Genomic DNA, 12481 nt, shown 5'->3' with positions numbered 1-12481 from the left:
GTCGTCTTACTCTTAACGAGCATGTTTTCTCTATCGATCTCATACCCATGCAATTGGGTAGTTTCGACGTCATCATAGGCATGGATTGGCTCCAAAAGAACCATGCTGAAATCGCTTGTCACGAGAAGTTCGTTCGCTTACCTCTTCCATCTGGTGACGTTTTACACGTTTATGGAGACCGACCTTCAAAAGGACTAAAGTTGATGTCCTGCACACAAGCGAACAAGTACTTACGCAAACAGTACTTTGCCTTTTTAGCCCACGTTGTGGAAGAAAAAGGCAAGGGAAAAAGTTTAAGTGATGTTCCAGTGGTGCGCGACTTCCCTGATGTCTTTCCTGAAGATTTACCTGGTCCTCCTCCTCCTCGATCCGTTGATTTTCGTATTGACCTCATACCTGGTGCAACTCCTGTTGCCAAGGCTCCTTATCGTCTTGCACCTTCCGAGATGCAAGAATTGTCTACTCAGCTTCAAGAACTCCTCGACAAGGGTTTCATTCGTCCAAGTACCTCTCCTTGGGGTGCTCTTGTGCTTTTCGTCAAAAAGAAAGATGGTTCTTTCCGCATGTGTATCGACTATCGTGAGCTCAACAAACTCACCGTCAAAAAAAGTTACCCTCTTCCGCGAATCGACGACCTCTTTGATCAACTTCAAGGCGCTACCTGTTTCTCCAAAATCAATCTTCATTCTGGTTATCATCAACTTCGAGTCCTCGAAGAGGACGTTCCCCAAACCGCTTTTCGCACTCGCTATGGACATTGCGAGTTCGTGGTTATGCCTTTTGGTTTGACCAACGCACCCGCTGTGTTCATGGATCTCATGAATCGTATTTGTAAGCCTTATTTGGATCGCTTCGTGATCGTCTTCATTGATGATATTCTCATTTATTCTAAGTCTCGAGCCGATCAAGAGCGTCATCTTCGCCTTATCCTTGAAGTCTTGCGTACTGAGCGTTTATATGCTAAGTGTGACAACTCGAGTTTCCAAGATTCCAATTTCGCATTTATTGCACGTTCATTGTTTGTTTGGTTGTTTAGTTGCACAATTGTTTTACGATGAAACTGTATACGTTTGATACAATAAAGTGTATTGTAATTGTGCATGGTTATGTGTTACTTGTGAATGATTTGACAAATACTTAAATGTGGTGGTGAAACTCTAAATTGTATATCTTGTGCATGAAATATGTGATAGATAATTCTTTAGGGTGCTTTGTGTGAATAGTGAAACTTAAATCATTCTTAACCCTAATTCCTTTCACTAATCACCACCCAAGAAACTAAGCACGTACTCTCATATTCTCTAATTCTCTGGCAATCATCATCATCCTCATCATTGGCACAAGTTCTTCATCACTCTTGATTCCACACTTTCTCTAGAATCAATCCAAGGTAATTGTTTATTGATTGCTTGATTATTATCAATTCTTGATTCTTGTGATTCTTGTTAAAACCCTAGTTCTTCATATGATATTCTCTGTGATTATTGATTGGATTCCGATTATGGTGATAATGATGTTGAATAGTCGTTTAATTGATTGCCCGATGATTAAGATACATGATTGATTTGATAATTGGATTGCTGCTAGACAGATGCAATGTAATTAGGGTTTCTTAGTCGTGATAACATGAAAACGTAACTGATACAATCGCAATGAAATGGAATGTTCGTATGTATGATTGATTGTTGTCTGAGTTTTAGAATGATATACAAGGTCCGAAGTTTGTATAAATGTTTGTCAGAGTTTTAAGCTTTGTAACCTAGTCAGAATTTTGAAAGATACATGATATGTCCGAATTTTTGCAAGGGTTCTTGGCCCGACTTTTTTATATACAAGCTAGTCCGACTTTTAGCAATAAAATATAGTCCGAACCTTTTTACAACTCACAAAATCCAACGTAATGAGACCATGTTGTCCGAGTTTCATTAGGGTGAAGGGTTGTCCGAATTTTATAAGGGATCAAGGGTCCGACTTTATGTTGATTCAAGAAGGTCCGAGTTTCTTAAGGTGTTAACTTGTCCGAGTTTTATGCCTTCCCCCCCCCCCACTTTTTGTCCGACTTTTGATAACATCACATGTGGTCCGAGTTTATAGCCCCTTCCCCTCTCTTGTCCGACTTTGTAAAGGGGAAACCCCCCCACTTCTTGTCCGAGTTTTGCATATACACCCCACTAGTAGTCCGAGTTTTATAGGATAGTGGGGATCCGACCTTTTAATAATGCCAAGGGTCCGAATTTTTATTAAGTGGGTTGTGTCGTCCAATCTGTTGATTTCATACGCGTGAATAAGTGGATAAGTGTCCTGTGTTATAGCAAACAACTGTAATAAAGCTGATGGTATGTTTCTGTATATAATAGCATGCTAATAGTCCGAACTTTACAAGGGATGTGTGTGTCAAAGCTTACTGTATGATTTTTCATGCTATTGTTCATGTCTGTTTATACCTGTATGATGTTGTATACTGCTGGATACCGCATACGTGAACAATCTATCTCATGCTATTCTGTACACAATAATCACACTGAACACAATTGCTTGGATATCAAAGACTTGTAAACCTTAATTGTTTGCAAACACTTACATCGAATCATGTGCAATATACCTTAGGTCGTGAGTAACGGACTTAAACACTAATTAACCCTAGAAGCAATAACATACCGAGCAAATCAAGGTGAGTTCACACTCTTACTAAGGCATGGGATTCCCAGGGCTTGGGAATGGGATTGAAGGAATAAGGTTGAATAGAATCGTACTTGCACTGTTACTAGACTACCATACCATCATCCTCGGTTGTGCAGGACACATACGTAAAACCTACGTATACTTATGCTACTCACTGTCCTCAGGTTGCAAAGGACACTCACGTAAAACCTACGTGAACTTATACTCACTACTGCCTCGGTTGTGTCAGGCACTTACGTAAAACCTACGTAAACCCCCGCGTACCCCTATCCTCGGTTGTGAAGGATACTTACGTAAAACCTACGTAAACTTGTACGTATTACTGTTCTCGGGATATGTAGAACACTTATGGTTACGAATAGTCTAGTGGTTATACACATGGGAAGCCCCCACCAATAGAACGTACTATCGGCCCAGTAGAGCCACATGTTTCAAACGAACTTACTATTACACATTTACTTTCTGTGAACTCGCTCAACTAGTTGTTGATCCTCTGTTACATGCCTTGCAGGTCGTTAGATACATGGAGCTTGCACAGGGAGGAGCTGGTCGTTGTGGGCTTGGATCGTGGTTGTCTTGTTAAACAATTATGACATCTCATACTTATTTATGTTGGATTTTATTTATACGCTTCCGCTAAACAGTGATAACATACTTATGTTTTGAACACCTTTCATATTGGTGGTTGAATGGCATTTACTTTTATATATTAATTACATGTTTAATATGATTGGTGGCTTGATCCTGGTCAGTCACGCTCCCAAGCGGTGATACTCCGCAGGTGGATTTTAGGGGTGTGACACTAAGTTTTCTAAATGCGAGTTTTGGATCAAAGAAGTTCAATTCCTTGGGCACGTTGTTAGTGAAAAAGGAATTCATGTCGACCCTTCAAAAATCGAAGCCGTGAAGAATTGGACCGCGCCTAAATCTCCTTCTGAAATCCGTTCTTTCTTAGGATTGGCGGGTTATTACCGTCGGTTCATCTCGAATTTTTCAAAAATCGCCGTCCCCTCACTTCGTTGACTCAAAAAGAGAAACCTTTTGCTTGGGGTCCTGAGCAAGAGGAATCTTTTCAAACTCTCAAGGACTTGCTTTGCAACGCTCCTATCCTCGCTCTTCCTGATGGGAATGATGATTTCGTGGTGTATTGTGATGCCTCGAATCGTGGTCTTGGTTGTGTGCTCATGCAACGAGACAAAGTCATCACTTACGCCTCTCGTCATGTAACGCCCATTTTTTTCACTTTCGAAAATAATGATAATGACATATTAATTTTACAAAAAATTGGGCATGACCCGTTCGTACTATAAACAATTCCCTGTTTTTAACAATCATCATTCAACTAAGTTCTATGACACACTTCAAAAGACATAAATTTAATATTTACATTATGAAAGAGTTTTGACCCATTTACAAAAGACGACTTTAACCGGAAGCGCATAAAGGGCGATGTAGTGTGGTGTGTTCGATCCGAGCTCGCATCATCATGAGTGGGATATACCTATCATTCAAAACACCAATACATTTATTAGTTCTATTAGCCAAACAAAATTCAAGACTTTCATTTTCTTGTCATTATTCGACCCGTTTATAAATTCATCATCTTGTCAACATCCTTATAGTAAATCATTCTTTTCAATTCTAACATAAATTTCTTTTTGCTCTTTTACGTTTCTTTCGAAAACATTCAACATATAAACTTATCAACCCCTACATAGTGGGTCGAGACCTACGCCATATCTTTAACACTTTTTCTTCAATTCGACCCGTTATCAACAAGTCTTTACATAAACCATTCCAAAATTACACTTTCCAACATTTTGACCTGCTTGAAGCGAATCATTACATGACCATTGACATTGCATCTCTATTCATCTTTCGATACTTTACTTATCACAATTTTTAACATGAACCACATACACTTTACACTAAGGCTTTAATTCTAGAATTACCATTTGTAAAATCTACATAAAAGATAAATGAAGTTCATATGAACTTACCGTGGTCTTGCGTTGCTTATGACTTCGAATGACTCGCGCTTTCTTCTTTCTTCGTGCCTATATAACATAACTTTACACTTTTAGCTTTTTGTATGCTTTATATCACATATGCATTTTACTTATTCAACATGGCGTTGAACGAATAAGCATACATTCGTTTCCATTTCATAACATCATTTTAACAAGAATTGATGTTAAGTCGCAACTAAATCATTCTAAGGTATTTCATCGAACACATGGCGTGCATACTAATTACAAAACATAAAGTATAAGCACTTAAAGTATATTTTTCCATAGTTCATCTATTGATTAACATAAGTATTTCCAACTTCATAATTTGCAACCCTAACCATACACATATTGTTCTAAATCATCTATGCATCAAAATATCATCAACATTAATCTAATTAGCATGTAGGATTTCACAAAAGTTTAATCATCTTTTGACATACAAGTGGGTTTTTCCCTAAATCATCATCATAGATAAATTCAAGCATAATTTCAACTCCTACATGTTCATATCATCTTACATTCATGTCTGATTTCATAGAAAATCACAATTACACATAAACCACTTCATCAAACTTTACCAAATCATGAAATTATACTTACTTGATGTCAAGAACACTTAAGTAATCAAAGTTCCTAGCCCATGCATAACAATTTCATCCTTTATAAGCCTCTCAATTTGGTGATAATTTGCTAGGGTTTTGAGGGGAAAGTCTCCCCTGCCCTATCCTTCTCGATCGCACACAGAGAAGCAATTACTGGCTTCTTTTTTTTTTATCAAGTTTTATTGTAAAATTACACTTTTAGTCCCTTGTCTTTTAAAGGGTGTTCAATGGTTATTTCCCCATGCTAACTTAGTTACTTTCAACTACATAAGGGGTTTTAACTTATTATCATTTATAGGACTTTCGAAGTGGTAAAAATGTATATTTACCACTCCTTACTATTAAAATATTACGATTAAATTATTATATCATGTCATACGAAATTTGGGGTGTTACAAGTCTACCCCCCTTAAAGAAGGTTTCGTCCCCGAAACCTGAATACATACCTTCTGACAGGTCTACCTGTATCCTTTCGTAATTACATACCTCGAATTTCGACAACATGCTTTCATTTGATCATCCATCATGTGGAATCGGTCATTACTACTCTAAAACTTGTCTAATACACTTGGTAAATCAATCTTGCATGATTCAATGCTATGCTATCCTATTACATTATTCCATGATCATCGTTCATTTGTTCAAGTTGATTTCTTAAAACTTATCTGACAGATTATTCATTCCCGCATACCTCTAACATCTACTTAGGGGAAATAATTATCATAATATTCATACTTTTTCATTCTTATTCATTCATATTAATTCACGAATCAAACATCATTCAATAGTTTCTAACTATTTAGTCTCTACATACTCCCCATCCTTCAAGGCCAATTATCAAGCAAAATTTCTTTCATGTCATTTGCTTGATAGTTCTTTTCGTACTTTTCTTGCAATACCTTCGTATAATCTTTACCCAAAGACTATTATTTCTTCCACTGATAATCTATCATAACTGCCTGGTTAACCACAACTTAATGTATACACATTTATACAAATCGTATACATACTATCGTGCTCTAACCTCTTTACCGTTTATCCCTAGGATACAAGGTCCAACATGAGTCTTTAATCATGCTATCAATATGATCGTGTAATCAATACTTACATTTGAGCAACTCATATTACATTCGAGGTGTCATACTCAGCTATACTTGTCATCACATTCCATAGTCGTCATACATACGTCATTCCCTCTAGCAATTGTAATACTAAGGAAATTACCCAACATTGTACCTCAAAGGTTTAATTCCTATCAACCTACGTTCCCGCTACATACGAAACTATAAGCTTATTACATATGCCACTCAATTTCTCGTATGAGTTACATAAAACTTGGCATAACCATTCATTACATTTTACGTTCCATTCAACCCCTCTTTATGTAACATTCCACCCCTAACAGTTACGCATTCTTATATTTTCATCCCAGCTTCCTTCGACGTTAACTTTTCACATTTTCCATACACTTCTTTCTAGTTATTCTAAATTTAGCATACTAAGTGTGTAACAGTTCCTCACTTTTCTTTTCTTACTACTACCCACTTTCCGTAATGCGAATCGACTCTTACTTTCTTTACATCATGACATTTTTAAGACATCTAATAATCTTACTCTACAATAAACAAAATTTAGAGCCGTCATTATTTCCTTTATTGATATGAAGATTATAATTTACTTACTAGCATTATGAGTCATTTACTTCTGCCTTCCAATTTACTAACCATACTTTGTTCCTTCACTATGTTGTTTAAATCAATAATGCCCACCATGAGGCTACTAATTGATTCCTTTATTATTTACATCATCATTCTTCCTAGTCACCCTCTAATGTGACGTAAAAACTTTGACTGCTATTGTTTGAGTGTGTATATATATATACCTATACATATATTGGCCTCAAACATTCAATAACTCTGTTACTATTAGTTGTTGGTTAATCCATTACTACAGTGTGGACTAATTCGCACATTTGTACTTCCTTACTGGTTTCAGATATAGTTGCTTTCATTTTACCATTTCTTGCAAAAACCTCCATCCTCGTTAGTGCTTAAATCATCCACCTAGGTCTTAGCCCATTATTTATTTAGTCTTCATAAGTCGATCATCACATGCTTAATACGTAACGTGTTCGGAGCATACTTCTCTCATCATAATCTTATTATCTCAACATCTTCCTACGTATATATATATAATTTCTTACACCATTATATGTTACCACATTTGTCATATGTTTTACTCTTATTTGTATATCACGTTTAGGTCTACAACGATTAACTATCAACATATCCCTACTAATCTGTACTTTTGTTTGACAAAATTTTCATCCTTAAGATCATATCATACTCGGAATTCCATCATCCTTTCATGTTCAATATTTTCTAAGCTTAGTCGTAATTATCATTCTTACCTTTCTTTACATTCTAGGACCATACCATCCTCTTCCGTAATCATTGCTTTTATTCCTTCCTATCGTGTCATTTGTTATCGTTTGTATTTCCTTCGTCCGTCATCTACCTTAAGCATTTTCTTCATTCATTACTTCATATACTTTCCATGTCATCTTAAGTTACATTGATGCATTCTTAATCATATTTCAATAACTTTCATCCCACCTAGGCATCATCATCAACATCGGTCACGATAGTCCACATCATGCATGCCTTTCGTTCATGGGGGAATAGAATCCCTCATCCTTCTTGCTTACTTTCTCGCACCGTCCGTTACTCGGAACCTATTTTATTAACAACTCTCTTAGTTTTCACCAACCATCTACTATATCATTCGAGATCCTTATTAAAAGTTATGCTTTAGTTACGTTCATTACATTCTAACATTTTAAATTTTTATACTTTCCTTCCTTTATGGCCTCACCACATATATCTCATTATAGGGTTGATAAACCTAACTAGAATTTCCTTCACAACCTTTCAATCAAATACGTTCTTATTTCGAAACATTTCGACATGACCCGGTTGACATTTAGGCGATCCTATTTATCATGGGTTGCATTTTTGGAGACTTAACGAAACTATCGGTTTTGCTTCAAGAAATATTCTTCAACATAATTTAGGAAATATGTTAATATGCCTAACATAATTCAATGACTTTCATTCTCTTACTTATTACACATTCGTAAATTTATATATATTTTTCACGTCATTACATGCTACTTCATGCCATCATGCTTACATCTTATTGACCTCTGTCCTTTAAGTTATGATTATCATGCTTTTATTTCATAATTCCGGGTGTTAATAGCCACTCAGTGACCATACCAACGGCTACTTTGTGCCCACACCGCATACCGTTCATCATCCCCGGTGTTTACGGTCACTTCGTGACCATACCGCATACCATTCATCATCCCCGGTGCTTACGGTTACTTCGTGACCACACCGCATACCATTCATCATCCCCGGTGTTTACCGTCACTTCGTGACCACACCGCATACCATTCATCATCCCCGGTGTTTACGGTCACTTCGTGACCACACCGTATACCACTCATCATTCTCGGTGTTAATGGTCACTTCGTGACCATACCGTATACCATTCATTATTCTCGGTGATAAGGGTCACTTCGTGACCTCACCACATTCCATTCATCATAGGGTATCATCTTTACCATCATTACTGGTAATACCATTATCATCATCATTTACACTCACTGCACCCGCTATCTACAATTACATACTTTATTAGATACCGTATCATTCTTTTCTTTATCATTCATGCATTATTGTCTTTCAATAATTCATTTCCGTAGGTCATAAAACCATACTATCCTTCATTACGAACATTCTAGACATGTTATTCGAAACATACATTCATTCTTACACTTACTTCATATTCATTCGTTCTTTAACTAATAGCCTTCATGTTATTCAACTTATATTCATGGTTTTATAAACATTTAGGGGCTTTTTCTAAGTTTAACGAAGGTCCGGAGCTGAATTGGAGGCCACGAAATAACAAAGAAAACAAATCAGCAAAAGTGAACCGGGAAGGGGCGTCGCCGACGGCACTGGGCCGCGTCGCCGACGCACCCCAGAATGTTGCGTCGCTGAACTTTGCGCGTAGACAGGAAATTAGGCCGTCGGGACTCCCAGGTGCGTCGCTAACGCCATAGGGGGCCGTCGCCGACGGGTCTTCTAACCTGCAAACGCTAATTTCTCTTATTTTTACCCACATACTTCATTCCCAAGCCCCGGTATGACCCGAAAAGGTTCCTTGACGTTCCGAAACCTCCCGCAACATCCCGTAATGTTACAACCCAGGTTATTCTATTGAGTTAACTATAAACCCCTTCCCATTTCTAACCATAAGCATAATCAAAATTTACAATTTACTTACTTGAATAGCGCTTCGGAACGAACACACCTTCATACGAGCTTTCGGTTTGAGTTCAAGCATTTTTAACTCTAATACTTGAATCCCTCAAACCTCGGCTCTGATACCAACTTGTAACGCCCATTTTTTTCACTTTCGAAAATAATGATAATGACATATTAATTTTACAAAAATTGGGCATGACCCGTTCGTACTATAAACAATTCCCTGTTTTTAACAATCATCATTCAACTAAGTTCTATGACACACTTCAAAAGACATAAATTTAATATTTACATTATGAAAGAGTTTTGACCCATTTACAAAAGACGACTTTAACCGGAAGCGCATAAAGGGCGATGTAGTGTGGTGTGTTCGATCCGAGCTCGCATCATCATGAGTGGGATATACCTATCATTCAAAACACCAATACATTTATTAGTTCTATTAGCCAAACAAAATTCAAGACTTTCATTTTCTTGTCATTATTCGACCCGTTTATAAATTCATCATCTTGTCAACATCCTTATAGTAAATCATTCTTTTCAATTCTAACATAAATTTCTTTTTGCTCTTTTACGTTTCTTTCGAAAACATTCAACATATAAACTTATCAACCCCTACATAGTGGGTCGAGACCTACGCCATATCTTTAACACTTTTTCTTCAATTCGACCCGTTATCAACAAGTCTTTACATAAACCATTCCAAAATTACACTTTCCAACATTTTGACCTGCTTGAAGCGAATCATTACATGACCATTGACATTGCATCTCTATTCATCTTTCGATACTTTACTTATCACAATTTTTAACATGAACCACATACACTTTACACTAAGGCTTTAATTCTAGAATTACCATTTGTAAAATCTACATAAAAGATAAATGAAGTTCATATGAACTTACCGTGGTCTTGCGTTGCTTGTGACTTCGAATGACTCGCGCTTTCTTCTTTCTTCGTGCCTATATAACATAACTTTACACTTTTAGCTTTTTGTATGCTTTATATCACATATGCATTTTACTTATTCAACATGGCGTTGAACGAATAAGCATACATTCGTTTCCATTTCATAACATCATTTTAACAAGAATTGATGTTAAGTCGCAACTAAATCATTCTAAGGCATTTCATCGAACACATGGCGTGCATACTAATTACAAAACATAAAGTATAAGCACTTAAAGTATATTTTTCCGTAGTTCATCTATTGATTAACATAAGTATTTCCAACTTCATAATTTGCAACCCTAACCATATACATATTGTTCTAAATCATCTATGCATCAAAATATCATCAACATTAATCTAATTAGCATGTAGGATTTCACAAAAGTTTAATCATCTTTTGACATACAAGTGGGTTTTTCCCTAAATCATCATCATAGATAAATTCAAGCATAATTTCAACTCCTACATGTTCATATCATCTTACATTCATGTCTGATTTCATAGAAAATCACAATTACACATAAACCACTTCATCAAACTTTACCAAATCATGAAATTATACTTACTTGATGTCAAGAACACTTAAGTAATCAAAGTTCCTAGCCCATGCATAACAATTTCATCCTTTATAAGCCTCTCAATTTGGTGATAATTTGCTAGGGTTTTGAGGGGAAAGTCTCCCCTGCCCTATCCTTCTCGATCGCACACAGAGAAGCAATTACTGGCTTCTTTTTTTTTATCAAGTTTTATTGTAAAATTACACTTTTAGTCCCTTGTCTTTTAAAGGGTGTTCAATGGTTATTTCCCCATGCTAACTTAGTTACTTTCAACTACATAAGGGGTTTTAACTTATTATCATTTATAGGACTTTCGAAGTGGTAAAAATGTATATTTACCACTCCTTACTATTAAAATATTACGATTAAATTATTATATCATGTCATACGAAATTTGGGGTGTTACACGTCAACTCAAAATACATGGGAAGAATTATACTACCCACGACCTCGAGCTTGGCGCAGTTGTTTTTGCGTTAAAGATTTGGCGACACTACCTATATGGTACCAAGTGTGTGGTTTACACTGACCATAAGAGCCTACAACACATCTTTGACCAAAAAGAACTCAATATGCGTCAGCGACGTTGGGTATAATTACTCAACGACTACGACTGCGAGATTCGCTACCATCCTGGTAAGGCGAATGTCGTGGCCGATGCACTTAGTCGTAAGGCTCATGTAGATGTCATTCGTTGTTTTCATATCTCGAGCGATCTTCACAATCGCATTCGTGAAGCGCAGTACTCGTCTATTAATGAAGGTTCCATGGCAGTAGAAATACGTGGAGCATCTGAAAGTCAACTCGTTTCGAAACCTGATGGTCTTCTCTATTGTTGTGATCGCGTCTGGATCCCAGATCGCGACAATATTCGTGACCTTATCATGAACGAAGCACACAAATCTAGGTACTCAATTCATCCTGGCGCTGACAAGATGTATCATAATCTACGTACATCCTATTGGTGGCCTGGTATGAAGAGAGACATTGTTGTGTACGTTTCCAAGTGTCTTACCTGTTCGAAATTCAAAGCCGAGCATCAACGACCTTCTGGCCTGCTCGAGCAACCTGAAATCCCCGTTTGGAAATGGGATAGCATTGCGATGGACTTCATAACTAAACTCCCTTGTACACCTGCTGGTTACGATAGCATTTGGGTGATCATCGATCGCTTGACTAAGTCCGCTCAATTCATTCCTATTCGCGAAGACTTCAAGGTTGAACGACTTGCTCGCATCTATACCGATGAAGTCATACGCTATCATGGTGTTCCTCTCGACATCATTTCTGATCGTGATGGTCGATTCACTTCGCGCCTTTGGCAAACTTTTCAGTCCGCT

The 12481-nt window shown here is 37.1% G+C and overlaps 1 long non-coding RNA gene across 1 annotated transcript; it reads right to left on the bottom strand.

Annotated features, from left to right (window-relative positions):
• Nucleotides 1–9807: 9807 nt before the first annotated feature.
• LOC110869156 lies at nt 9808–11427 on the bottom strand. Its single transcript, XR_002552969.2, has 3 exons — nt 11151–11427; nt 10539–10595; nt 9808–10039 (listed from the first exon to the last, which is right to left on the bottom strand). It is a non-coding gene; the product is annotated as an uncharacterized LOC110869156 (long non-coding RNA).
• Nucleotides 11428–12481: the final 1054 nt, after the last annotated feature.

Source organism: Helianthus annuus, chromosome 7, assembly GCF_002127325.2.
Source record: "Helianthus annuus cultivar XRQ/B chromosome 7, HanXRQr2.0-SUNRISE, whole genome shotgun sequence".
Lineage (NCBI taxonomy): Eukaryota > Viridiplantae > Streptophyta > Magnoliopsida > Asterales > Asteraceae > Helianthus > Helianthus annuus.
Note: the sequence above shows the minus strand (reverse complement) of the source record. Positions and strands in the feature narration are given on the sequence as shown.